Here is a 24,035-nt window from a genome sequence, read left to right as displayed (position 1 = left end):
GTAGCTCCTCTAGGCCAAGCCAGGCTGGACTTTGCACTGCACCATCAGGTCTGACCTCTTTGAGTCCATGTGAGGAAGGAAATTGATGACTTGCTAAGAGGCCCTCTCATTTATAGCCTAGCACAATCTGCTTCCTTTATTCACTCATTCTCCAAATTTTACTGGCCCCACTCCTCCCCATTAAGTATGCTGTGCCATTTTGCTAACCTAACATCCCTCGGGGAAATACGAGGCTGATGTCCACACCAAGCCTATGCAAAGTCTTGCATATGGCAGCCTCTACTTGTTTCTTAGTGGTGTGGGCCAGGCCCCAATTGTACTGAAGCCTCCTTTGTGTCTTCAGAGTGTTCCTAGGACGTGAGAAGGTATGAGTAAATGTAAGATAGAGGTTTATTTATGTTGCTGTAGCCATATGTTGAAGGCCAACATCACTCATGGCAGGCAGGGTGAAACTGTAATGGTCTTTTGGTGGCTTTTTTTTTCTTTTAAAGCAAAGTTTGTATAAATAGTTTCTTTTTCTTTTTTTTTTTTTTTGTCTTTGTTTCCCATTTCTACACCAGTCCCCAGAACAAGTGTTAAGAATAGAAAATAAAATAAGCCAAACCCAAAAAACCAAAGACTGAATGTTTTCTCTGATAAGCAGATGCTGATCTATAAAGCGGGGTGGGGGAATGAAGGAACCTTGGATTGGACAGAGGGGAGGGTGGTAAAGGGAGGAGTGTGGAGGTGTGAAGGATTGTGGAATGAGAGGGACTTTAATACCCTATATACATTTGTGACTACACTACTGGTGTTGACTCTGCACCACGTTCAGCCAGAGGAAGTGCTCCATTTGTGTACAATACTGTCGTGTATAATTAATTAGAATAAATTTAAAAATTAAAATTAAAAAATGATAAAAATCTTTAAAAGAATAGAAAATAAAACTGTCGTGAAGAAATTCATTGGCTAATTCTGAGGTCTAAGTAAAAAATTTTTCCTCTTTGCCATTTTTCAAGAATTTCTAAGATAAGACAAGTGATTCTTAAACCTGATGCGCCTTTACAATTTCACAGGGAAGGATATATTTTGCTGTTTGTTCTGCAGCATTAAAACTCAGGAGTCAGTATGGCAATGGAGAATTGGTTTCTTTCCATCCTGGGTTTGAGCAAGATAGAGAAGAACATTTTCTTTGACCTGTCTTCATCTTTAAGACTGTGAGGCATGGAAAGCTTTTATAAAAACAGGACAAAGTGTGGGGGAAAGGCAGGAAATACCCAAGTGTGTATTTAGCTAGGCTGTGTTAATCAGGAACCTGTGTCAAAGTGTATGTTCCCCTTTGCAGTGCCCAAGAGGGCCAGGCAGTCCATCAACCTTCATCATCAGTTTAAAGATCAAAATTAAAAAAGAATTTGAAGATTTTCATTTCAAAGGGGGTCTGTTTCACAGTGGGCTATGGGGATTGTGGTAGCGACTCTCTGGGCTGCAGTATAAAGCACTTTAGTGGTTGTGGGACTCTAATCAAGGATCTGCCTCTTTATGTAAGTATCCCAGGTGATACTGATGCAGACACAGTTTAACAAACTGATGATTCTGATACAGGTGGGCCACAGATGACAGTTTAACACACATTATGCATGTCATTGAGTCACAATAAATTTATTTAAGAACCTTAAGTGATAATGATCATTCCATAAATTTTGGAATAAAAAAATTTTTAAATAATCCTTCAGAAAATTTTTGTGTTCTTTCTCCTTGCAGAATTAAAATAAAGCTATTAGTCTATAGTTATTTCCTAGAAATAGTTAAAAATTAATACAATGACAGAACAAAAACTTATAATCATTATCACAAAACCACCACCATTACCAGCAGCAACAACAAAAAACCTTCAGTAGACCTCCCTGTGTAGAGACGTGGCCATTCCCTTGGGAAGATATGAAGTCAACCTGTGCTTCACACTTGAGTGTTTTAAGTATTTGCATGAATGATTTTTGCTTTGAAATACAGAGGAATTTGCTGGCAGATTTAGCTGAATGGTTGGAAACTCCTCAGACCCATTAATGAATCTAAAAATAATGTAGTCAATGGTAAGGACGTGCCTGTATAGTTTCACAGGGAAGGGCATATTTTGCTGGTTAAAAGATACTATTATGTATTTTAAGCGCTACAATAGGTAGCACTTTTCTGGCCCTGAGTTTATTGCAGCAAGCCTGCAAATTTTCTTCTTTTACTTCTGAACTTCAAGGGCTGGTAGCCTTGATAAAATAATCAATGGTCACAGGACAGCTCAAATATTTCTACTTAGTAAAGTCAGCTTACTATGAAGCAACTTTACGATGACAACAGCAACATATTACCTCTTGTAAGTCTGAGACTGGTGGATACAGTCCCCAGCTACTTTTGGAGAAAACTTTTGAAAGCTATTGTATTTCCCCATTTATGATTATAGAAATAATTCAAAATAGCTGTTTGAATTAATAATTTTTTAAAAGGCAACAGCAAAAGCTGGAGTTGTAGCTCAGTGGTAGAGCATTTGCCTTGCAAGTGTGAGGCACTGGGTTTGATCCTAGCACCACATAAAAACAAAGGCATTGAGTCCATATACAGCTGTAATTAAATAAAAGGTGACAGCAAAATATCCTTGAGGCAGATTCTCCAGTATTTAATTTTTTATAAGTATATTCTATCCCTGTTGTGGCAGAAACACAGCTCATTCTGTAAGAAATAAAAAAAGGAGGGGGAGGCTGGTGCAATTCATATAGTTCAGTTCATAGAGTGCTAACCTTTGCAAGCACAAGGCCCTGGATTCAATCCCCAGCACAAGGAAATTAAAAAAGAGAAAAAGGAAAGGAAAGGGGAAAACCTCAGTCATATATGACTACCACTGTCTTCCAATTTTTTCTAATTCAAATAAAATCTATGGAGAATTCTTTGAGGAAAATAGAGTGAAAGTCCATAAAGGGAGACAGAAAAGAAAATAGGACAGGTACCTATTGTAGCACTTAAAATACAAAATACTATCTCTTGACCTGCTGTCTTAAGACCTTCCGAATTTACAGAGAATTCATCATAGGGTTAGGGTTATGAAATAATACTCTATTTTTAATGGTGAAGTAGAAGAACCTGGAGAAGAAGGAGGAGGAGGAGGAGAGGAAAGAAAAGGGAAGAGAAAGAGGAGGAGAGAAAAAGATAAAGAATGAAGAAAAGAAGATGTGCTGTGTCCTTGGAAATCTTCTAGGGGCTCCATTGCCTTCCAAATGCCTCCAGGATTCTAATAAATATAGTCATCTCCCCCCTCAATACAATGGCAGTCAGAACTAAGTCCAACCACCCCATGAAATTACAATTTTCTGTCCTGAAATTTCAATTCTGCATTTTTCTCCATTGCTGGCGCCTTCACCAACAAGTCTTCTAATCTAGTTCTGAAATCAGGAAAAAGGAAAACAAAAAACTCATGCTTCATATTGTTTTAGAAAATTAATTTGGAGACACCTCCAGTACTGTGGTTTCCTATTGAAATAAACCACAACTCAATGAAAACAGAAAAAGGAAACTCAAGATTAATCACTAGACACCAACAATTAACTTGCAAATAAGAGCTTTGTAGTTGAAACAAATATTTTGTCTTTTTTCATTAGCACCTTAAAATTTATTTCCCTTCCACCCATTGAGTGGTGCCCTGATCTCCTGCCAACTGAGCTATTAACTTATGTTAATAAGTTCATGAAGTGCTTACCTTGCAAGCACAAGGCCCTGGATTCAATCCCCAGCTCAAACAACTATTTAAAATTTTAATGTGACTAACTCTTTCTTTGATTCAAACAGCAAAAATCTCATCTTCCTATTTCTTATGTTAGCCAGCATCTTTTTTTCCTGAATTTTTATTTCTTAAAATCTGTGCTGTGAGGAAAAGAAACAAATGGCCCTGAAATACTACCAGGATGGACAAGGAAAAATATGCCCAGAAAACCCACATCTGGTGCTTTGAGAAATAGCCCTGAATCTGCATACGCACATGCACATTTTGTTCATGGAATATGGCACAACTGTCATGCACTGTTCTATAGCCTTTGTCTTGCAAGTTTCAGATTGTTATAACACTTGAACTAGATTTCCTCCCCTTAGTGTATAATCAGGGAGAAAGGTTAAGAATCCAACCAAATAAGTAGGGAAGGTTCACCATCTTTGCATTTTTAAGTCAATAGATAATTTTATGGTTATTCATGGGGCACAAAATGATAATTTAGTACATTTATACAATGTGTAATGACCAATTCAGGGATGTTACCATTTCCATTCCCTAATAAACTCAACAAATTTTTAAAATACTAGTTATGTTTACTGAACACAAAATTATGTTATAATTAATAATAGGTATCTATGAAATTCCCATATACTAGAAAGACAAATAATATCATCTTCAGTAATACAAGTGAAAGCAAAAGATCACAAAAGTACGTGGAAAATTCTTCAAACTTAATGACAATGAAAGGAATATATTCTAAAATTTGCAGCCAAAGTGGTACTGACAGGAAAATATATAACTTCATGTTGACATCAGAGAAGACAGTTTAAAACCAATGATCTTAGTTTCTATCTTAAGAATCTAGGGAAAGACAAGCAAATAAAATCCAAAGTAAATAGGGCAAAGAAATCATAAAGAGTAGAAATCAATCCAATAGAAAACAGATAAACTACAGAAAAAAATCAAGTTTTTGAAAAGATTAATAAAACTGATAAATACCAAGCAAGAATCATTGAGAAAAATGACAGAAAATAAAAATTATCTTTTGGTGGTATCCATAGATATAGATATATTTTCAATATTTTGGTTTTTTTAGTTGTAGTTGGACACAATAGCTTTATTTTATTGTTTATTTTTATGTGGTGCTGAGGATCAACCCCAGCACCTTACACATGTTAGGCAAGCACTCTACTGCTGAGCCACAATCCCATCCCATAATTTGAAAATTTGACAGAAATAAAATTCTAACTCTCAGAGATTTCACAGATTGAATTCTTTCATTTATTTAAAGAAAAAGTGATACAAATATTCACACGTTAAGGGCTGGGGTTGTGGCTCAGCAGTAGACCACTTGCCTAGCATGTGCGAGGTCCTGGGTTCCATCCTCAGCACTACATAAAAACAAATAAACAAAATTAAGGTAATGTGTACAACTAGAAAACAAATATATTCTTTTAAAAATTCACAAGTTAGAAAATAAAAGGAGAAAAAAATCTCCCAATTAATTTCTTAGGTAGACGTAACCCTGATACCAAAACCAAATGGAACATATCTGATAACAAAAGATCTGATAACAACAACAACAAAAATATATGCACAACTATTTCTCATAAACATTTGTGCAAAAAAAAAAAAAAAAGTCCTCTACAAAAGCAAGCCAGTCATATGTAACAGGAACAATACAACCCCAACAAGTTTATTTTGGGAATGTAAAATTTGCTCAATATTTGAAAATTAAAGAATATAATTTACTTCATTAACAGAACAAGGAATGAAAAATAGATATACAATAATTTCAATAAATTTTTAAAAAGTATTTGACAAAATCGAAACTCATTCCTAATTTTTTTTTTTTTTTTGAAAACTAGGAATAGGAGGAAATTTTTCTCACCTGACACAATGTGTCTATGAAGAACAAACAACTGATACATTTAGTAGTGAAATGCTGAATGTTTCCCACCTAACTTCAGGAACAAGGTGAGGATTTCTCTCCATGTTCACTTACTCCAATGCTGGACATCTTAGTCCCCAAAATAAGGAAAAATAAGGACAAGCTGAGAGGAATAAGTGTGGAAATGAAAATGAGAAACTACTTTCATTTGAAAAAAAATCCTAAAAAATCTTTTCAAATTATTATTATTTTGTGATATTGACAGGGTCATAGGATTAAAAGTTAATGAACAAATACCCAAACGTGGTGACAGAGGAAGAGACCCTGCACAGAGAAGAATTGGAAGACTTTAATGTTACCAAATAAGTTATTCTCTTTACATCTGCTAAGTTTCCAGTGTTAGTTGAAAAACTTCTCCCCAATGCCAATGTTATACAAATACTTTTTAAAATTATCTTGAAATTAGTGTTTAAGTTATTATTATTATTATTATTATTATTATTATTATTTACATTTTGGGCTTACATTCATTTAGATTTTTTTTTTTTTTGGTCTGATGTGTCAGTGCTCCAGCATGATTTCCTTCCAGAAGAGATTTTTTTTTAAAGTTATCATTTCCTCCACTGATTTGATATATCATTAGCTTATTTGTTTATATGCCAATATAATCATATTTTTCAAGTTCAAGGAATAGAATGTTTTATTCAGCTTTGTGTCACTGTGACCAAAATACCTATCAAGAATACCTTAGAGGAAGGAAAGTGCCTGTGCAGCTAAATATAAATGGAATAGTTTGTCATACATTCTTTGCTATCTGACTCCTTTTGTGCACCATAATATTTCTGAGATTCTTTTATGTTATTACTCATATCAGTAGTTTATGTTTTTATTGCAGAGTTTTATTCCATTTCAAGGATTATGATAACTTGTTTTATCCAGGCACTTGTTCATGGAAATTTTGATTGCTTCCATTTGGGAACTACTCTGAGCATAGCTGTTCTGAAGTTCATGGGAACATGTACTTTTCTAGTTTTATGCGTTTATGTCTGTTTACAGCATTGACAGGTCACATGATTAGTGTATGCTCATCTTCATAAGCAGCCACCAAATTGTTTTTCAAAGTGATAGTAACATGTATCCCTCTCAACAACGGAGGATGGAGCTGCAGTTGTTCTAAATCCCTGCCAACATTTGGCATTGTCATTTGAATTTTAGACATTGTGATGGATGTGAGTTGGTCTTCATTTTTGTTTTCCTGATGAGTTGTGCTCTTGAGCAAATTTTCAGGTGTTCATTGATGTTTACATTCCCTTCTTTGTGTAGTATCTGTTGAAATATTTGATCCTTCTTTAAGTTGCTTGTCTTACTATTGCCAAATTTGAAGATTTCCAATGACCATAAATCTTGTCAGATACTTGAATACTGTTAATCTAATAATAATAAAATTTATTTTATTATTATTAATATTGTAAATATTATATGTGACTTATCATTTTCTTTTTCTTGATGGAAAATTTCAAACAGCAGAAGTTTAAGATTCAAATAATGTTTAATTTATCTCTTTTTTACATTAATAGTTTGTCTTCTTTATCTCAAATATAAGAAATCATTGCCAATATAAAAATTCAAGGCCAGAAATTTTTTTCATCTTAGTTTTCTTCTCCAAGGTTAGAGTAGCTTTTATTTCTAATGCAAAAACAATGAATTAGCACACTGAGAGACCAAGCTGGAATCTTTCTCTAAATAGAGCACAAGGGGTAGCAGCATCTATAACAAGAAGATAAAGAAGTATAAAAGGGAAGCTAAGGTAAATGAGTCCCAATCTGACTTCTAGAACAAAAAATAAAAATAAAAAAAAAGACATATTGGGCGAGCACAGATAAAATAACATAAACATAAGAAAAATGTCCTGGCTTGTCTTCAGATACAAAGACATATAAAACATTAAAGAAAAGTTTAAATCACACATACATGTGTGTACACACACACACACACACACACACAAAGGCATACCCCAATGGAAATTTATCATTTTAAAGTGTTCCATAACCAGAGTAAAAAGAGAAAGTGCAGATTCTTCACAAAATTACAGACGACTTCACAATAGTAGTACATAATGAAAAATACAAAGTAAGATCTTATTATAAAATTACTAATAATATAACTGTGGACTTGATAGCAAATTTTTAAAAGAGGTGCATAAAATAGAAGCATGAGGTAAAGTATGTTATTACTAATCTCTTAAAAAAGTTTCACATGATGCCAAAAAAAATTGCAAGATGTTGGAGAAAATGGTAACAAATCATTGTGTAGGAAAACTGTGTTACCCAAGGCAATTTTTACTGCCCCAGAAAGCATTTCAAACCCATGTAAAAGGGAAATATGAACTGGCCAAGGCTCCAACTGTTCTTTTCACCATGTGTCAAAATGAGAAATCACCAACTGGCACATTTCACTGTTGCTGTTTATTTATATTACTATTTTCATGGCTGGTCCCTAAGATCTGAGTTGGCAGAGGCAGAGGCTCTATTTTTACATACCAACATCCCTAAATTATAGAAAAAAAGTATATTTTCTCTTATACTTAATCCAGAATGACTTTTGTTCATCAAAATGTGTGTGGATATTTGATCCTCTAACAGTTAATCAGTTCTCTAGTGGATACCCTCTGGGAGCCCTGTAATTCAATTCTATGCTGATACTTCCTAGAGAATAGGGTTAAATTCCACAGTTTGAGGGTGAATCTTATGAGGCTGTGCTCCACTTTGGATTCCAACAGCAAGCATAGGCTGTGACCTGTGCTAATGCATGTGGTGTGTGTGTGTGTGTGTGTGTGTGTGTGTGTGTGTATTTATATGTATATTTATATTTTATCATATAAACATTTTATTTTATAAATCTATCTATTATATGTATAGGTGGTAGGCTATAAATTGGGGTTCCTAATCCCCTCCTTACTTTTGGTTAATTTGCTAGAGCAGCTCACAGAACTCAGGGAAACACTTGTGTTTGCAAATTTATTGGTCTATCAACAAAAGATATTACAGAATAGATTGACATGAAGCCAGATGAAAGAGAGCACAGGTAAGGGAGAAGAGGGGCAGAGCTTCCTTGCCCTCTCCAGGAATGCCACTCTCCAGGAACCTCCCCATGTTCCACTACCTGAAAGTTCATTCAAATCATGCTAATTGCATTTTTAAGAGTAAAACTGAAAATACTTTAGATGAAAGTATGTAGTGTGTCAATGTCTAGGTCAATCCTGACCTGCCTGGTCATATTCCTGGAAAGCAATAAAATGTTCTGTGCTGGGGCAGAGTATTATGAGTCCTTGACAGCCTGTGGATTTCCAGATTTGGGCATGTGGGGAGTGGTGCTTCTTGTAGTAGACTTGATCTGTGTTGGGGATGAGTTGAAGTCAGAGCTCTGAATTAACAGTCAGCCTGAGAAGGGCAACTGCCAAGGCATTTGCAATAAGAAAAAAAACTGCCACTGTTCTATTGACTGTGTCCTCCTTTCTATGGGGAGCAGGCAATTTTAGGAAGTGTCCACAGTGGACCTTCAGGAGAGATGAGAGGACCTGTCCAAGAAAGAGCATGTGCCCTTCATTCTTTTATTGGTTTCTTTCTCTTGCTGTTGTCTCCAATCTTCCAATTTCAGGGTAAGGATAGGAAAATATCTTCAATATACAAAGATCAGAAAACCAAAAAAGATGTCCCATGCTGAAATTTAAAAAGACACCCAAGGTGAAAGTAAAACCAAATCAAAGAGATGTAAAAATATAAAAGCTACCCCTATGTATTCTGTAACATCAGGTTCTATTCTAAACAGTGCATCTTTAGGATACTTCCCTTTGCTCTACTCGACGTCTTGACAATATCAGTGACTGCTATTTTCTTTAGGCAAAGAATAGTGTAATCTACTTAGAAAATATAGAAATAATATATAATTATTATATATATAATAGTATTCTAAATAAACCATTTTGTGACAGTCACTATCAAGAGTATCACTCTATACTGACTAGACTAAAAACAATTGTCCTTTGGGGCTGGGTCATGACTCTGTGGTGGAGAGGTTATCTGACATGTGTGAGGCCCTGATTTGATCCTCAGCAACACATAAAAATAAATAAATAAAATAAAGTTATTGTGTCCATCAACAACTAAACGGCTGTTTAAAAAGAGGAAGAAATACAATTATCTCTCATGAAACCTTATTTTAGGGGGTACTCCTATAAATTGGTAGTCCACCAAAGGTTTTGATTGTGTGCTTTTCATTCTCATTCACTTTTGTATATCAATTCTTTTAAATATGATTTTCTCTTACATTTTCATTAGTAAGTAAATTTGCTTTTCCTTAGAATCTTTGTCAATCTGATTTTTAAAAATCAGCTTTCTTGGGGCTGGGGTTGTGGCTCAGCAGTAGAGCACTTGCCTCGCATGTGTGAGGCCCTGGGTTCGATCCTCAGCACCACATATAAATAAATAAATAAATTTAACAGTATTGTTTCCAACTATATCTAAAAAATAGAGATTAAAAAAAATTAAAAATCAGATTGTCTTGTTCTAAAATTGAAAAAAAAAATCATGTTGATATTCCTTTTGAAATTATAGTCTTTTATGAATCTTTAAGGCAGAAGAAAAAATTTAATGATATTGAGTCTTTCTAAGAAAAATCAATTCAAGTCTCTTTTTGTGCATAACTTAGTATGTTAAATTATCCTTCCAATAGATTTTGCACATCTCTCTTATATTTTTTCTCTAATTATTTGGTTTGTTGTTGCTATTATGAATGGATCCTTTCTTCCTTCACATCTTGTGGTAGTTGCTGTATATGTAGCAGTAGTGATAATAATAGAAAAATGTACTGAATATTAACCATGTGCAAGTCAATTGTTATAGTATGGACCTAGAAATGTCCCCTAAAGAACTCAAGTGTTAAACAAAACAACCATGTTCAGAAGTGAAACAGTTGGATTATAAGAGCTGGATTGATCCATTTGATGAATTAAAAATTTGAATGAACTATTGGTTTGTAACTGTAAGCAGGTGAGTCATGATGGGAGGAAGAAGGTCAGAGGGAGCGTGACCTTGGGCTCTATATGTCCTGGTCCCTTCCCCTCTCTCTCTGCTTCTTAGCTCCCATGTGCTGAGCAGCTTTCCTCCATCATATCCTTCCCCCATAATATTTCTGCCTTGGAGCCAGCCAGTGGTAGTCTAAACACTCTGAAATTGTGAAACAAAATCAATCTCTCCTCTAAAAGTTGTTCTTGTCAGGTATTTTTCATCAAAGCTCATTAACATAGCAATGGCATGTTTTTAGGTCAGTTAACTCAATCTTTACAAATAAGGCATCAGCCAGGTCTTATATGCAGAGAGTAGAATTCACTCCTGTAATTATATAATTAATTACATATAATTATGTAATTAATTATATAATAAAATGCAATTATATTACATTAAGGGATATATTCAAGATATTTCCATAATTTATAAAATTTCCAGGAAGGACAGAGACCTCTGTTTGGATTCTGCACATCTAGAAAAAAATGGAGCCAGGAGGAAGGTCCAAACACAGCACAGAAGTATTCCAATGGACACTGTCCCCCCAACTTGTGCCACTTAACACCTTGCTGCCAGGAACCCAACTTCAAGGGATCCTACCTCCTGGATGCACAGAGCAGTTCCACTGGACACTCACTGTCTTCAAAAGAACACAATTACCTACATGCCACTCCTACCCCGAATTGCCCATATGCACTGTAGGTTTGTCTCACATGAATTCATCTCATTGAAGAATCAATGCCAATTGGAACTCTTACTTCAGATGAGACTGGGAAACTGCACTTGTCTTTGCAGTAGTAGAAGGCATGATAAATGGAGAAAAAGATATCTGCCATAGTAGACATTAGACTCATTATGTACTCTTGAAACAAATTTATATATTGTTCAGTCCCACACGAGGATCTTGCATCCCTTGCTGGCAGCACCTTGGTTTTAGGGGTTAGGTTTGTGGCTCCGAGTGCTGGGGGAGGTAGTGCTGAGGCTGAGAAGGTCCAGCAGTCGGCTGAGGGCCGAGTGCACACCCAGGAAGATAGGGAAGCTGAAGACAAATTTTGAGGTAAGGGTGGAGATGGGCTTGCAGCTCCCCTAAAGGGCCTGAAGGGCTGGCGGGCCTGGAGGGGCAGGATGTGGCCAGTACCTGGGACAGCTGCTCCATGCAGCTCAAGGCCTTCTCCAGCCTCAGCTGCTCCTTTGTCATCTGCTAAGCCAAGCAGATGGTAGCAGAGCACACAAAGCCTTTTTAGCAGTGCACCATCCCTGGACAAGGGCAGTCCTTCACTGCACAGTCCTACTCCATGGCTTCCATGAACCAGGAGCCCATGTCGGACTTGTGGTTGTCTTCCACCAGATGTGTTTGTACTGGTAGCATCCTTCCATGTGGTTTGGGCATTTGGAGGAGACATTCAACAGGGCTGTGATCCCTAAGGCGTTCAGCATGTCTATCCAGGCAGCGTGGAAGGCACCATGGAAGTAGAGGAACCAAAGAATCTCCAAGGGACCCCTCCGCCTGGATGCACAGAGCAGTTCCACTGGAACTGCAGCCCAGGTGACAGGACTCAGTGGCACTGGTGGGATGTCTGCCGGGTTGTTGGTTTTGGAACAGAATTCTGTGTAAGCAGAGGAAAACTTCTCACAGCCACGTTTGAGAATATAGATGTCTGCTCACTGAGGCTTAGAATGGAGTGCATGCACTACTAGGGTCATGGTGCAATCCTCTCTGAGCCCTTGGCATGCGAGCTCCACTCAAAGTAGAGGATGACAGCCAAGTAGAGGATAGAGCACAAGAGGGCGCACTTCCTCTTGGGCGTGCAGGATGGACTCCAGACTCATGGAGCCTTTGTTCCTCCTATTGTCCTGGGTGTTGTATCAAAGGAGGTGGACCGAACCTCCAATACGAAAGGTATGCAAAAAATAGAGTAGCAAGCGTTTGCTGATGCTCCCCAGCCCCAGGGTTGGGGGCTGCCCCTGCTGTCAGCCCAGCTGCCGCCACTCACTGCACCATCCACCCCGTCCCTCAACCCATCGCAACCACCAGCTCCCAACCTCTGCCTTGGTGGTTCTCACTTAGCTTCATCAGCCTTTTGAGCACATTGCCATCCATCACCATGGAGTGTAGGAACTGGGGCGATCAATAGTCACCCAGGCCAGCCAGGCAACAGGAATGGGCGAACAAGGGTTAAGAGAAGGAGCCTTCAGAAGTGACCACCAACTTGGTTCCCCGAGGCTTGGGCGGCCAGACCCCTATTGGGTCACCTTCCTCCTTCATGTTCAGGTTACATAGCAGTCCTAGCAGCCTCAGGTGCCTTGCATGATCTTGCACTCACTAGGGGGTGGCAGCGGAAGTGAGTGTGTTGAAGGGAGAGTAGAGCTGGCTCCTTCCTGTTGTTGCCTCAAACGTGTTTTGCTGCTCCTGCACCTTGGGCTGCAGACAGCTCATTGCTGCTCTTCCCCTTGCATCCGCCAGAGCTCTGGGCACTGCATCCACTTTTTCTTGGAGGAAGTTTAATAATTGGTTTGGCAAGATGCTTGTCATCTATGTTGTCATTGAGATAATTGTTTTTCATATCATACAGCATTACAAGAGTATACATAGTACTAAGTTATTGTAACATCATAGGATCAATTCAGATAACTTTTGTATTTGGTATTGCTCATTGTGCTTTTCTCTTACTTGTTCTTGTCCTCATAAAGTTTAGTGAACTTTTTGAGAAATTCTTTTCTGTTTTCTTGTTTTTCTTTATGGTGTCATCATTTTCTCCTGTCTTTATTTTACTTGGAAAAAGATAATAAGGGTAGGCCCTTATTATCTTTTTCCATCCACTTTGTTCTAATTTCTTCCTTCTTGTTTTGTTTTTGTTTTGTTTTTGTAACTACTCAAGGTGGATGATCAGAGACAACATTTATTTTATCCATCCATATATCTTTTTCTAATGTAAGCAAGTTGAAGTAGAAGCAGTACTTTAAGAACTTCTTAAGATGCATCCTGTTGCTGTTGATTGGTTCAATGTCAGTTATCTTCTGCTCAAAATTATTTCCAAATTTCCTTGTAAGTTTTATCTTTACCCCATATGTATATTTTATTAAAATGCTTTGCTTCATTTCAAAACTTTTGGTGATTTTTCACAAGGTTTACTTTGTTGACTCATCATTTAGTTCTGTTATCAAATCATCTACTCTGAACAACATCCATAAGAAAATTTTGAGACTCTCTTTTTGCTTGTATTAGATCACTTGTCAACACAGTGACAAAATACCTGAGATAAACAATTGAAAAGAAGGGAAGATGCATTTAAGATTTCCAGGAATTAAGGAAAAAGTGGGAATGTCCAAGAGTGCTGCCTGTACATGGGTCCACTGCCCAGAAACCCCAGCCCCTTTATGCTTTTCTTTCAACCCACTGTTCAGCCATGCAGCTCCCAGGGAAGCAGAGCACCCATGCAAGGGCACCAATGGCTTTTCTGAAAACAGTAAGCCTCACCCAATCATGGGGCTTTGAGACAGGCAGACAGGACAAACCATGCCAACACAGGTTAACAGTTCATGGAAGCATATGTAGTGAACCTGGGCCTGTTATTCTGGGTGAGAAAGAGCATTATGACTTGATGGTGACATTGAGGCTTGAAGTCATTCATGGGTGAACAGAGATGTTTTTTGCCACATAGCCTCTTCAAGGGCTTTAAAAATGTCCTCCTTTCTAGCCAAGTTTGAAAGGACCTCTAATCTGGCACTCAATGACAGCACTGTTCAACAACACTGCAAATGAAGTAACTTTTTCCTTCCCTGCTCCCCCAGCCTTTCCCAAAGAAGTACATCATTCTTTCTCCAAAACCATTGCTCCTTCTGGAATGGCTCCTTAAAATGGCTTTAGTCCAGGTCAGGCTTCAACATGGCTCCCCAGATGCTCTTCACAGGAGCTGTCACCAGGCAAGGACTCTGTCCCACCCCCAACTCTCTTGCACTTCTAGAATTCAAGGAGACCTGAACAGTGGAGTCCCCATTTCAATCAAAAGAGGGCCTTTGAAAAGAGTCTCCTAACAGGAGTTTAATTATGCAAAATTATATTAGTATACTTCCAGTAATCTGCCTAAAATTAAAAACTATAATATATGCAAGAGAGAGAAGATGGTGCTTCCAAGTACAAAGGATTCATTTCAGGTCTATGCCTAAGTAATTGCTTTCCTCCATGATCTTGCCAGATTATTCACTAAAGAAAAATCTGAATTGTACCAGAGTTTCCAGGAGCACCTTATGAAATGTGGCCTGTGTCACAGAGAGTAGGCCTAGAAGAAAAATGCTCCAAAGACCAAACCACACATCAGAGGAAAAAAAAAAAAAGTTCTATGGTTGTGGTCAATGTGCCCAGGATCCAGCAGCACAAATAACTAAGAAATAGTCCTTTCCCTTCCTTTCTCTTCCACCCCATCCTGCCTCTCAGTGACAACAAAGTCAAGATCTTCAGGTGACCTGCACACATCTTCAAGACACCATTCAGCTCCTGGCCACTTGCACATCTGCCTGCTATGGTGCTGCACTCTTTGTGATCCCACGTTGGTATATGGTACATCCACTGGCCCTGGACTCCATGTACATTTATTATTAGAAATAAATTATTATTAGTGCTTCTCAAGTTGCATGATCAGTGTCAACACTGATTTTATCCCTGTGTCTTTTTCTAATGTAAGCAGGTGGAATTATGAACTGCTTCATCAGCCTCCTATTGCTTTGATCTGTTGAATCTTTGTTATCTGTCAGCTCAAAAGCATTTCCAATTTTCCTTGTAATGTTTTTCTTTACCCCATATATATTTTTTATAAAAAGTCTTTGCTTTATTTGAAACTTCTGATGATCTTTCACTTATTTTTTATTGTTGACTCTTAATTTAATTCTATGTTCAAATCATCTATTCTCAATAAATCCTTGAGGAAATTTTGAGACTTGCTTTATGATTGCATTTGTTATCTTGCCTTCACTGCTTCAAAATACCTGAGATAAACTTTTTTTCCCTTGTACTTTTTCTCTTTTCTATTATTATATATTAAACATATATGTTTCCAACTGTATATATGGCAGTGGATTTCCTTTAGTTATTGTCATCATTTCTCCATATAATGTCCTTTTTTACTAGGTCCGTGTTCATTTTTCAAATATATTTTATATGTATTTTCACATGCATATTTTTTGAATATTCATGTTTCTTTTATATATATACTCATACCCTAACTTTAACCTTTACCCTACACAATATTTAATACTAATCCTAAATTTACCCCATTCAAAAGCATATATAGTAATATGAATATTCTTACATACATATTCAAATATCCAATTGATAATTGTATACATAAGTATTTATATATGTTCACATATAATTTATCTGTACATTTGGAAATTAATAAATGTGTATTTATACATCTCACACCTTTTCCTATCTCAAAACATATATTTCTATGTATTTTAATGCACATTTTTACATGTACATTCTTATAATTACTTGTTTTTCAATATACCTATTCATTGCCTAATGTTTATGTGTAATTTGACTTGCATTCATGTCATTGGTATATTTCATATATACATTTTTATATACATATATATACATATATCTGCTTTCACAAATTAAAAATGTGTCTTCCTAAATCTCACATTTAACCCTTCAGAATTCCAAAACATCAAAATTGCACATGTGCATTCTTAAAATATTATTTTTCAATATACTTATTCATTCCCTAACCCTAACTATATACAAAATTTAGTACTAACCATAGTTTTACCCCTATAACTACCCTACTTTCAGATAAAAGCATATATACTTATATGAATACTCATATGTATTTATATTTACATACACATTTATCACTTATATTTGCAGAAGTGTTATTATATATACATATATAAAATTTATCTTTGCATTTGCATATTAAAAATTTGTATTTATATTTCATATTAACCCTTCCCTATTTCAAAACATATATTTATGTTAATTTTATGCAAATGTTACCATGCACATTCTTAGGTGTATTCATTTTTCCAACAAGTATATTTATTCCCTAAAGATAAACGTAAATGTAAACCAAAATTTGAAAGTGATAATAACCCTATATTTACTTGTATACTTAAATCTACCTTTAAATAAATGCATATATAATAATTTTAATATTCATTTGTAAATAATTATGTATACAGGTATCAATGTTATATTAGAATATGTATCAGTATATATTCATATATATAATAAATCTGTGCAGTCCTATTTTTAAAAATCTGTATTCATATGTTGTTGGGGTTTGAGTGTGCAGAGTTTAGCTCCCTCAGGCCTGACATTTTGCAAGAGCTGTGGTTGTGATTTAGGTCAGCTGAGGCAAACCTCAGTTAGGAGGAGGAAAAGTTCTCTTCCCCTTATCGCAAGTCACAAGTTCTGCATGGTTTGGCCAAGAGGAAGAAGCTTCCTGCATACTTATCCTGGGAACAGTACATTCTAAAGAAACAAATGCATCCTCGGGGGATTAGATAATGTCTACAAAGAACTTTAAGAGGGTACTTATCAAATAAACAGGAACGATCTGAATTTAGCTCTGTGTATCCGCTGAGGCATGATATTTGGGCAATGTGGGTAACGTGATATTGAAGAATTGCTTGCTTTGTTAGAAGAAGTAGATAAAAGGAACTTGCAAATAAACCTCAGCATGCAGTTGCAATTGCTGCCTTTGCTCTGCATCCCCTGTGTCCTGGTTATTTCGCGACCCTTACCCAGGGACCCGAACGCTCTAGAGTTCACAATATGTGTTATGTTAAAACTTTTCTTAGTTCAGGGCTGGGGCTGGGGCTCAGTGGTAGTGCAATTTACTGGCATGTGTGAGTAACTGGGTTTGATTCTCATCACTGCATATAAATAAATAAAATAAAGGTCTATCAACAACTAAATTTTTTTAAATAATAAATAAAAAATAAAACCTTCCCTAGTTCAAAACATATATATTTATTTATATTTTCATACTTATATTCATGAGTTATTCTAATGAGTATTCTTGGTTTTTCATATGCATTTCTTTTACTAACCCTAACCATTACCCTGCACAAAATTTAACACTAAACCTAAATATAACCTTATACCTGAATCTACATTAGTATAGAAGCATACATAAAATTGTGAATATACATGTGTAATGAGACATATATATTCAATTATCAAAAATATATTTGCATATATAATATATGCATATTTATTTGTGTATTCACAAATTTAAAAAGTGTATGTATACATCTCACGTTAAACTCTTTTCTATTTCAAAAAATATATTTTTATATACTTTCACATGTACATTCTTAGAAATATTCATGTTTTTTGATATACATATTCATTCCATAGCCATATTGCTAACTCTTGCCATAATTTAATACTAATCCTATGCATACCACTTTGAGTAAATCTAATTTTACATAAAAGCCTATGTACTTACATAAATGTTTTGTGTATTTTGATACATATATTCAATTATCAATGGCATATTCACATATTTTTGTATTAATATATATTTTCTATTTCTGCATTTGCAAAATAAGAAATGTATATTCATACAACTCACATTAAACCTTTCACTGTTTTAAAGCATATGTGTTTATATATATTTTCATAGATATTTTCACAAGTATATGCTCATTAATATTCATGTTTTCTGAAAAACTTATTCATTCCCAAACATCAACCCTAACCCAAGCCATAATTTAATACTAACTCTCACAACACCCTTATACCTAAACCTATTTACATAAATATATGAATGTGTATGTGTATTTCAACTTAGATATTCAATTACAAATGGTATATTCACATATATATTCTTGGTTATGCATATATAAAATTTATCTCTACAATTGCAATTTTAAAATGTGTATTTATAAGACTCACTTCCCTATTTCAAACATATACCAGGGGCATAGTGACACACACCTGTAATCCCAGTGGCTCTGGAGTCTCAGGATGATCTGGAGTTCAAAACCAGCCTCAGCAAAGCAAGGCAATAAGCAACTCAGTAAGACTCTCTGAATAAAAATTGACATAGTGCTAGGGATGTGGCTCAGTGGTCAAGGGTGCCCCTGAGTTCAATCCCTGGTAACACCCCTCCAAAAAAACAAACCCATATATAGGGATATATGTTGCCATACAAATATACGCATGTACATTCTTATGAATATTCATGATTTTCAATATATATATTAATTCCTAACCCTAATCCTAAAAACAATAGTAATCCTAAATTTAACAATATACCTAAAAATATTAATATAGCATCAAATATAATAATATGAATATTTTTGTTAATTAGACACGTCCATTTCATAAGTATTATTTACATATTAATATACATTTATCTGTGTTTACAATTTTTAAAAAAGTGTATTTATATCTCCTCTTAAATCCTTCTCCATTTGAAAAATGTACACTTACATATATTTTCATGTGTAATTATATTTTTGTTTTTGATTTACATATTCATTCTCTAACTTTAACCCAAGCTATAATTTAATATTAACTCTCAAAATATCTCTATAGTTAATTTTACATGAATGTGTATGTAGTAATATGTTTATGTATATTTTGACTTATATATTCAATTTTCAATGGTATATTTGCATACATATCAATATGTTTTATATAATTTATCTCTGCATTTGCAAATTAAAAATGTGTATTATGATTCAAATTAAACCCTTGCCTATTTCAAAACATATATATTTTCATACACATTTTCACGTGCACATTCTTATGAATATTCATGCTTTTGAGATATACATATTCATTCCCTAGCCCTATGTCTAACCCTACACTATTCCTAAATTTAGTTCTATACATAAAACTACATTAATATAAAGCATATGTAATAATATGAATATTCATGTGTAATTAGACATAAATTTAATATCAATGGATAAAGAGTGTGGCTTAGGAGGCAACTTACATAATGATCAGAAAGCAGAGAGAGAAACTCTTTTCTCCAGATTCAAAATGTATACCTCATACACATGCCTCCAATGAACAACTTCCTCCAGCCACACCCCACCTGCCTTGAGTTTACCACTCAACTAATTCACTGATTAGATCAAGACAATCTTTCAGTCATTTCTCATCTGAACCTTCTTGCACTGTCTCACATATGAGACAGTAATTTTCTTTGCCTTCAACTTCATTGATTGGCATGAGATAGACAACCTTTTGCAAGGCCTCACTGACAAAATGTAGTTCAACTTCATCTATTTGTGCTTATCTTCCTATGTTAGCTCTCAAAATATTTTGTGAGTGCTACTCAAGAAAATATGAAATGGTGATCAGTTCTGCTAACACTGAGTATGTGTTTCACTAATATCAAAGTTCTACCCTGCTGCTCTGTTTCCATGTTTTTCTGCATATATGATAAACTTGAGTCATAGGGTAATATTTTTGAAGCCATTTTACAATGCCAATCAAACCTGGCATTTTTTATATTAATGTTATGCAGGTCAGTCAAGGGGATACCACTATAAGCTATAATTCACATGTGCACAATCTGGGATAATTCTGTGACTATCAACTGGTTGCTGGTAATGAGATGCATCCCAATTTCAGACAAGCTAAAATGTGAAGAGAAGAATACTCTGGCAGACACAAGGCAGAATCACTTCTGATGATTCCTTCTATCTTTCTGAAAGTGACGAGAAATGCAGTATGGTGAGCAGGGACAGCACCCTGGAGAATGTCCTGGAGGAGGCCACCTTCCTGTGCACTGGCTGTGCCAAGGATTTAGGGCTCCTTCAAACACTGGTGCAGTGGGGTCCTCGAGATGAGCAGGTGCAGGGGACCAACTGCAGTGCTTGATGGGCCTTTTTGTTGTCTGCTTTGTGGACACTGTGGTGATCTTAGCAGAGTGCCCCCATAAGACATCAACTGGCAAGGCAACGAGGAGAACATGGCCCTAATCACAGCTGTGCCTGCAGGACACCCCACCATCACCAACTACCTGTTGAACTATTTCTCTGGTCTTGATCTTGAAAGAAGGAACGTGTTCAGCTTCACTGCCATGATGAAAGTCACCATGCAGGGCTAAATGGAGTGTGCCAGAGTCCTGATGCAGGGGCAGATATACATGGAAGGGAGATCCCTCATGAAATATCCCCCCAGAAGTGAGCCACTTACATAGACTGGGTGGAGGCTACATGCAACCCTCTCCCAAACAGTTTGGGGAAAAGTACAGGCTAGAGCTGCTGCTGGCCTGTGAGGAAGTTCTGAAGCCTACAGCCTCCCCAAAATGCTTGCAGAGACTCACTGAGTTTGTGTGGTCCATGCTGACCTAGCACTCCAGCTGGGGCCTGGAGGATGGGAGCATCCTAGACAATATGATCAGGATGAGCATAAGCTTTTACAGTCCAATTGTGGCCATCATCTGCCAAACTGTGAGCTCTGAGGACCTTTCCTGTGGGTGAAAAAGGCAGCAGGCAGTAAGGAAATCCTAGCAGCTGGGGGAACCAGGACACCCTTGCCCAAGAGAGGGATGAGGAGGAAGGCACTGAACAACAATAGCAGACTTCTGAGGCCCAGAGGGCCTCCAGAGAGGAGGTTCCAAGAGTCAGCACCCCATCCCTTTACCTTCCAGGGGCCCAGGGGTCAGCCTCTGCCAGGTGGAAGGCCAGCCTCCTGCCCCTCAAGCTCCTGCATCAGAGGAATGGCCAGGTGTGTGGTCCTCAGAATCCACATCAGCAAGGTGCAGGCACCCATTTTTCGGGGGACTGGATAGCCCTCAAGGGCAGCACCAAGACAGCACCCACCTGCAGATTCCCAAGCAGCAGTAGAAGGAGGCCAAGGAAGAAAGGGAGAAGGCAGAAGGGGCAGAGAGGAAGCACCAGGCAGAAGCACAGAAGGAAAGGGGTGGGCACCACGCTGGAGGAAAAGAACATGAGGGGGTCTGTTGAGCAGAGGCCCTGTGTCAGGCTAGCAGCTGTGGAATTGGTGCAAAGCCTCAGCTAGGAGGTGGGTGGGGTCATGCAAGAAGTTGAGACATGCAGGGAAGGGGAGAAACACAGGGAGGGGGCCCCAGGATGGATGCACAGAAGGATGCACTGGGCTCCTGCAGTGTGCTCTGCCAGTCCTGCACATCCTCTCCTAACAGACTTCTTCCCAGAATCTAGGAAGTGATGAAGCTGTTTCTAACTGGGAACACTACAAACTGATTTGTCTAACACCATTCTCCTAGCAATCAATACACCTAAAGGACAATTTACCTAAATGACACCATTTATAGAACATCAATTAAGAAATTTTAAAAAAAAATAACAATTTATCAAAAGGCAGTATTTTTGCATTATTTTGTATTTTTATTCATTATTCACCAATCTGCACCATTTTACAGGTGATGTAGCTCTTTGTATTTAAAGAAGTTTAAATACATGTGCCCCAAGACCCTTGGATTAAAATATTTGTGGTGGCTGTATGAATACACACAGAACTCATGGGTTCTCCGTCTTTTTACCATTGGTTTTGGCTTTTACCTTTTCCATCTAATTGTGGGTGCAAATTTGCACTATGTTTTCCAATTAATTTGATTAATTGATGCTGTATATTTGTTTTTATTTGATGAAAGCTTTGGCTTTTACAGCAAAATGATCAAGGGAAACAATTCAGATTTCAGTGTATCTTATTTTCAATCTCTCTTGGCCATACAGTAATAATAAAAATCATTGTCAAAATTTATGAAATAATGCATAAATAAACTTGCATTTCCAGCTAGATTCATTTTAAACAGAGACTTTGGATACACCACTTAGTAAATCTTTAACTAGTTATAAGAAAAAAAATTGAATTTTAATAAGAGGGGTAAGTTTAAAAAGTGATTAGTAGAAATAGAAAATTAAGTCATATGCCCTTAGATAAGTCAAATCTGTGTATCCTTAAAAGGCAAAAACTATGCAAAAAGGATGAGAAAACCAGAGTGATGAAGTTGCTGAAGTGGGCAGGAGGATGATTTTTAGAAGCAGGTGGTTAGAGTTGAGTATTAAGTTAGATGTTTTAGGCAAATTTCTAAGAGTACTCGGCACTTCAGGGCAGCCATCTCTTCCAGGCTCAAGTGGAGTTTACTTTTATTTTTCTTTTGATAACTGTCCCTGATGTTAAGTTCATCCTCATGCCAGCTTTATAAAATTTCCAGGATGTGAGGTTATTAGCAGGACACAGATGTGATTTGCCTGGGTCCTGAGCTCTCAGCGGAGTTTTCTGTCTATGTGTTTATCTCTAAAGCACTGAGAAATTTTTAGTGGATTTTAAAGTATCGGTCACATATGCACTTTATTTAAATGTTCATTTAAATACTGGTGACATAAATTGAAACTATTGTACACTGTTTGAAAGCTCTTTACAATAACCCTGGATTCATGCTGACATGTACCTGTCTGTCTCATGATGCAGGCAGGGGCTGGTACTTGGTTCTACTTGCTGCTTCCTATTGGCACTTCTGGGTGTGGAGCTTATCAAAGATTTCACACTATCCCTTCCCAACTTAACAGATCATAAGGCTGCACCCAGGCTGATGGAGAGACTGCTGAGATAAAAATACCATGTTGCAAAATCAGATTTTAGCACATTTCTCCTAAATCCCAGAAAGGCACCAGGATGAATGCCTCAGACTCCTTACCCACCTTTAGAACTACCGATGTTTGTTGGATTTGGAACACCCCATGGCTTAGAAATTGAGGTTGGTCACACCACCTTGGAGAACAGGGCTTCCAATGACCTCCATTATCTTTGGAGTTGTACTGTGTCCTTGGCATTGTGACATCTTCATTCCATGTCTATGGAATCCATAGCTTCACCTATCTTACCACAAGCCCCTCCCTCATCAGCTGAGGGCCCAGCCAGGCAGTGCCAAATGGCCTCTGTTTTGTAATTCTCAAGACTGGATGCCCTGGGGACCACCTGGCAGCTTTGCAACATTTCCCACCCTTACTCCTAATGAAGAGACTGTTGCTGTGTTGCTCTGGGGGAACTGGACATCAGTGTTTGAGTTCCCAGGAGACTACACTGCAGCCTGTGTTGACAACTGCAGATTCTAGTCTCACTGATTTAGAGACTGTTCTTCCTAGACACCCATCCTGAGTTCCTATAAGAAGCTCCAACTTTGTAAGAATGCCTAAGTGTCATTGGAACAGCCAGTGTTAGGTAGATTCTTCTCTGGCTAATTTGGCGTCTGGCTGCCAGCAGGTTGTCTAATAATCCTGCCTCTTAAGCACCATGGTATACTGGCACTGGGAATGGCATGGAGCCCCACCCTGACAAGCCGTGGCTCTTTGCTGCTACCTGACTAGAAATGCACATTCCTGGTCCCACCCAGCC

At 37.1% G+C, this 24,035-nt stretch overlaps 2 pseudogenes; one reads left to right on the top strand and one right to left on the bottom strand.

Annotated features, from left to right (window-relative positions):
• Positions 1-11,614: 11,614 nt before the first annotated feature.
• LOC139707415 (dual specificity protein phosphatase 4 pseudogene) lies at positions 11,615-13,272 on the bottom strand (annotated as a pseudogene).
• A 7,109-nt stretch (positions 13,273-20,381) lies between these two features.
• On the top strand, positions 20,382-21,136 carry LOC139707414 (ankyrin repeat domain-containing protein 33B pseudogene; annotated as a pseudogene).
• The last annotated feature ends 2,899 nt before the right edge of the window (positions 21,137-24,035 follow it).

Source organism: Marmota flaviventris, chromosome 10, assembly GCF_047511675.1.
Source record: "Marmota flaviventris isolate mMarFla1 chromosome 10, mMarFla1.hap1, whole genome shotgun sequence".
NCBI lineage: Eukaryota > Metazoa > Chordata > Mammalia > Rodentia > Sciuridae > Marmota > Marmota flaviventris.
This window is presented reverse-complemented; position numbering and strand designations above follow the sequence as displayed.